The following is a 6,000-nucleotide window of genomic DNA, read 5'->3' on the forward strand; positions in this document are numbered from 1 at the left end:
TTTTGCCTTTGTAGAGTAGCCTGCTAGTTCCAGTTGAGATCAGTAAAATCATTACATACCAAGCATTGATCACTAGTCTTTATATACTTGTATGGTTCCATTTTTGCTTTAGTCACCTTAACAGGGCCATCAGGGAAGATCTGATAATGTAAATAATACACACACACATAGATTATATCCATTTTAATATCTTGATTGCTCTCATAAAAGTCTGCTATGTATCACTCCCAGTCCATAATGACATCAGAATCACTTTGTTAGATTAATTCTTCTACCTCTCCTATCGCCATCTGCCATCCTTTTATGGACACAACTTTTTTTTAATGTACCCAGGTGCTCCCATCTGTTGAAACATTACTAATTTAATAGTTTTCCATTATGTTAAGGCCTAGGAAAACAACATGGCATTTAATCATGTATTGTTTGAGGGAAGAGTATTTTTTAGCAATATCATTAAAGAGCCAGTGCTAGGTGGCAGAACAGTTTGCCAGGCATTTCCTCAGGTTTGTAAACATAATGCACAATGAGTTGGATGACTTGGTGTCATCAATCAGCTGTACAGGAACAACTGACACATTTTGCAATATAGTTCCTTGAGTAGTCCTCTGTTTTCTTACCCGGGTGTCCAGTGTAGCCTTTACACACTCTTATTGCATCCAATGACTCGGAGGTGAATGGGATGGGTTTCAAGTAGAGGTTTCAAGAATGATCTTGAATTCAAGAATTGTGGAATGATCCAGCAGCCAAATATGCCTAGTAATGCAGCAACACTATATCCTGCAACAATGAGCACAGGAGATCCCAGTTAATCATAAATATATGGCTCTGAAATTCTGATGGGTTGTAAGTGTCAAACGATGCAACTCATAAGTAGGCCAGTCAGTCCATTATGTTCATACCTGCTCTTTGGTAGAGATATACAGTTTGGTTCTTACCTCATAATCCTATAATGTTTCCCTTCAAGTGTTTAACTAATTCTCTTCTGAATGTTATATTGAATTTGTTCCCAACATCCTTTCAGACAGCCTATTCCAAATGGTAACAACCAGTTAACCTTCCAGTTTGCCATATTCTCCTGGGGTTTCATTGCTCTCCTAGTTTTAAGCAGGGTTTAAAGCAGGAAACAGGGCCAGATATGTGCTCTGTAGACCACTGTGTGAGGTTATTCATGAAGGCCCCGCCTTCTCAACCTTGCCCCAGGTGTGGTGAGCCTCAGGTTAAATCATCACCAGTCAGCTCTCCCTCTCAAAGGGAAAAGCAGCCTATGGTCACCTGAGACTTTGGCGACTTTACCTTACAGACCATTATTTCTCCAGGAGGTGGCCACTCGGCCCTTCATAGAATCTCTACAGTGCAGAAGGAGGCCATTCAGCCCATCGAGTCTGCACTGTCCCTCTGAAAGAGCACTCCACCTCGGCCCACGAACCCACCCTTTCCCCGTAACCCAGTAACCCCACCTAATCTTTGGACACTAAGAGGCAATTCAACATGCCCAATCCACCTAACCTGCACAATCCACCTAATCTATATCCACTAGTTAATTGCCACATTGTGTATTGCATCCTCATAATTTACAGCTTATGTTCTGTATCATACTACTCAGCCTGGCTGACAATTTCTCAGTTGTGTGACTGTATTACTGACATCAAAAACCAACAGTAAATATAAGAATTGTGAAAGGTCCTCATGTATTTCAGTCTATTGATGAACTAAAACTATGTCAATATAATATTTATTAAATGTTCCTTATAAAGTAGATATGTCCATGTTGCCATTTATAATGGTAATTGTCTCTGCTTTCCTGTCACTCTGTCATCACAACGTGCCACCGCTCTACTTTACAGCTTGCAGCTCCTCGCCAGAGAAGCCCCTATCTTCTGCAAACTGTAAAATGACAAATTTGCAATCTTCCCGTTTAGATTTGTGAAGATCGAAGTTCTCATTGGCTGATGTGATTTACAAAATCAGTTTTCTTTTTAAAAAATAAATAAATTTAGAGTACCCAATTCATTTTTTCCAATTAAGGGGCAATTTAGCGTGTTCAATCTACCTACCTTGCACATCTTTGGGTTGTGGGGGTGAAACCCACGCAAACACGGGAAGAATGTGCAAACTCCACACGGACAGTGACCCAGAGCCAGGATCGAACCTGGGACCTTGGCGCCGTGGGACAGCAGTGCTAACCACTGCGCCACCGTGCTGCCCACAAAATCAGTTTTCTAATCTGAATTAAGTGATATGACATACGCTAACACAGTTTATTGCATCATCTCAGTCTCAAACTGAATATTAACAATGAATAGCTTTGAGATATTGAATTTCCAATTTAAGGAGGTTGATGTTAACAAAACCCCATCACTGTGTCGGCTTGTAGTATTTACATTTGTCATTGTCCCCCCATTCACTATCTTTACTCACAATGAGATGTACAACTCCAGGCTTCCACACGAGCAGTTCATTATTGACCGCAACAAGTTTCCACATATTCCTGGTTGGTCCTTCACATTCTACCTACTTTAAACTTGATGTCACTCAAACCTCTGCTTCCTGTGTCTTAGCTCGCACACTGAGTGCTGTCTTGTTGCATCAAAGTGCAGCTGGAGTTTGGTGGAAAAAGGACTCTCAATGGGTAAGCTTGAAGGAATCTTTCAATTTAAGGGCTAATTGTAATCAAAAGTCTAGTTTGTTCTTTAATTTAGCAATTAACTAAAAGTTGCTCTTTTGACTGGCTCAAGTTTTGTTGCAGCTTAAAACCAGGAGCTTACAGACTCTCGGCTGAAGCTAGTTAATTAGACAACCTGAAAATAAAGGAAGGGACAGAACATGTGAACATCATGTTGCACCAAAGATTCAGACTAGAGTAGGGAAATTTCAGTATAGAACAAATTTAAAGGCATTGTCTCTTAATGATTGAAGCATTGGAAACAAAATGAATGAGTTAACAGCACAAAGAGAGACAAAGGGATATGATTTGGTGGTGATTACTGCAACATAGTTACATGGAGATCATGGGCGAAATTCTCCGGAAACGGCGTGATGTCCGCCGACTGGCGCCCAAAACGGTGCAAATCAGACGGGCATCGTGCCGCCCCAAAGGTGTGGAATGCTCCGCATCTTTGGGGGCCGAGCCCCAACATTGAGGGGCTAGGTCGGCGTCGGATGAATTTCCGCCCCGCCAGCTGGCGGAAAAGGCCTTTGGTGCCCCGCCAGCTGGCGCGGAAATGACATCTCCGGGCGGCGCATGCGCAGGAGCGTCAGCGGCCGCTGACGGCATTCCCGAGCATGCGCAGTGGAGGGAGTCCCTTCCGCCTCCGCCATGGTGGAGACCGTGGCGGAGGCGGAAGGGAAAGAGTGCCCCCACGGCACAGGCCCGTGGCCAGATCGCCCGGCGCCCACCCCCCCAGGACCCCGGAGCCCGCCCGCGCCGCCTTGTCCCGCCGGTAAGGTAGGTATTTTAATTTACGCCGGCGGGACAGGCATTTTAGCGGCGGGACTTCCGGAGAATCGAGCGGGGGTCCCGCCAACCGGCGCGGCGCGATACCCGCCCCCCCCCCGAATCTCCAGTGCGGGAGACTTCGGCAACCGGCGGGGGCGGGATTCACGCCAGCCCCCGGCGATTCTCCGACCCAGTGGGGGGGTCAGAGAATCTCGCCCCATGTCTGGGAGTTGAATATCTAGTGGACTAGACAGGACGACTAAAAGATAGGACAGTAGATGAGCAGTGGCAGTTGTTTAAGGAGATACTCAATTCCTCCCAACGAAAATATATTCCAGAGAGGAAGAAAAATTCTAAGGGGATCAAAACACCCATGGCTAAGCAAGCAAGTTAAAGATAACATAAAGACAAAAACTGAGGCATACCATATTGCAAAGGCCAGGGGCAGGTGGGAAATTTTAAAGATCAACAAAGGGTGAGTAAAAAAGTAATTAAAAGAGCAATGGTAAATTATGAAAAAAAACTGGTACAAAATATAAAAAAGGATAGCAAAAGCGTCTGTAAGTATATAAACAGGACGAGAGAGGGAATGTTGGTTCCTTGGAGGATGAGACCAGAGAGTTAATAGTGGGGAACACAGAAATGACAGAGACACTAAATCAATATTTTGCCTCAGTTGTCATGGTGGAGGACACGAGTACCACCAATAGTAGCAGGTAATGCAGAGGCAATACAAAGGAAGGAACTTGGAACAATCATCATCAATAGGGAAAAAAATACTAAACAAACTATTGGTATTGAAGGCAGCCGAGTCTCGAGGATTTGATGACCTACATCCTAGTGTGTTCAAGGAAGTAGCAGTGAAAATAGTGGATCCATTGGTTATAATATTCTAAAATTCCCTGAATGTGGGAAAGGTTCCAGTGATTGCCAAAATGCTAATGTAGCACCCTTATTCAAAAAGGGAGAGAGGCAAAAAGTAGGAAACATAGACCAGTTGGTTTAACATCTGTCATTGGGAAATTGTTAGAATCCATTATTAAGGAAGTAATAACAGTACATTTGTGGGAGTTCAGGGACACAGCCGATGCCCCTGACTCCTTCGTGTGCGGGAAGTGTGTCCAGCTGCAGCTCCTGTTAGACCGCATGACGGCTCTGGAGCTGCGGATGGACTCACTTTGGAGCATCCGCGATGCTGAGGAGGTCGTGGATAGCACGTTCAGTGAGTTGGTCACACCGCAGATTAGGATTGGTGAGGGAGACAGGGAATGGGTGACCAAAAGGCAGAGAAAGAGCAGGAAGGCAGTGCAGGCGTCCCCTGCGGTCATCTCCCTCCAAAACAGGTATACTGTTTTGGATACTGTTGGGGGAGATGACTCACCAGGGGAAGGCAGTAGTAGCCAGGCTCATGGCACCGTGGCTGGCTCTGCTGCACAGAAGGGCGGAAAAAAGACTGGCAGGGCTAGTCATAGGGGATTCAATCGTAAGGGGAGTGTGGTAATACCAGGTATTGCAGTACCTGAGAGGTGGATGCCCATTGGCTAGACCTAGGAGTCTACCATTGGCTGACGCACATAGCTCCGCCCTGAGAGGTGGGGTATAAGAACCAATGCCGTCCCAGCAGCCTTCACTTTCTGTATCGAAGCTGCTGGGTACAGTTCTAGCTGATTAAAGCCGATTAGTATGACTCTCCTTGTCTCACGAGTAATTGATTGTGCATCAGGGAGTAGACAGGTGTTTCTGTGGTCGAAAACGAGACTCCCGAATGGTATGTTGCTTCCCGGGTGCATGGGTCAGGGATGTCTCAGATTGGCTTCAGGACATACTGAAGGGGGAGGGTGAACAGCCAGTTGTCGTGGTGCATATAGGCACCAACAATATAGGTACAAAACGGGATGAGGTCCTAGAATCAGAATTTAGGGAGTTAGGAGATAAGTTTAAAAAGTAGGACCTCAAAGGTAGTAATCTCAGGATTGCTACCAGTGCCACGAAACAGTCAGAGTAGAAATTCAAGAATAGTCAGAATGAATACGTGGCTTGAGAGATGGTGCAGGAGGGAGGGGGTTCAGATTTTTGGGATATTGGAATCGGTTCGGGGGGCGGTGGGACCATTACAAATCGGATGATCTACTCCTGGGCAGGACTGGAACCAATGTCCCAGGGGGTGCTTTTGCTAACACTGATGGGGAGGTTTTAAACTAATGTGGCAGGGGGATGGGAACCAGATTAGGAAGTTAGAGGTCAGTAATGAGGCAGCACCTAAAGCCAGTAAGGTACTAATAATAAACTCATTGTGACTAAGGGGAAGAGTAGACAGGGAAGAGATGATGAATGCAAAGGGACAGGTGGTCTGAGGGGCATTTGTTTTAATGCGAGAAGTGTAGCAGGTAAGGCAGATGAACTTAGGGCTTGAATTAGTACCTGAGAATATGATGTTATTGGTATTACAGAGACTTGGTTGAGGGAAGGGCAAGACTGGCAACTAAATATCCCAGGGTATAGATGCTTCAGGAGATGATAGAAAGGGAGGTAAAAGGGGTGGAGGAGTTGCATTACTGGTCAGA

Source organism: Scyliorhinus torazame, chromosome 5 (genome assembly GCF_047496885.1).
Source record: "Scyliorhinus torazame isolate Kashiwa2021f chromosome 5, sScyTor2.1, whole genome shotgun sequence".
NCBI lineage: Eukaryota > Metazoa > Chordata > Chondrichthyes > Carcharhiniformes > Scyliorhinidae > Scyliorhinus > Scyliorhinus torazame.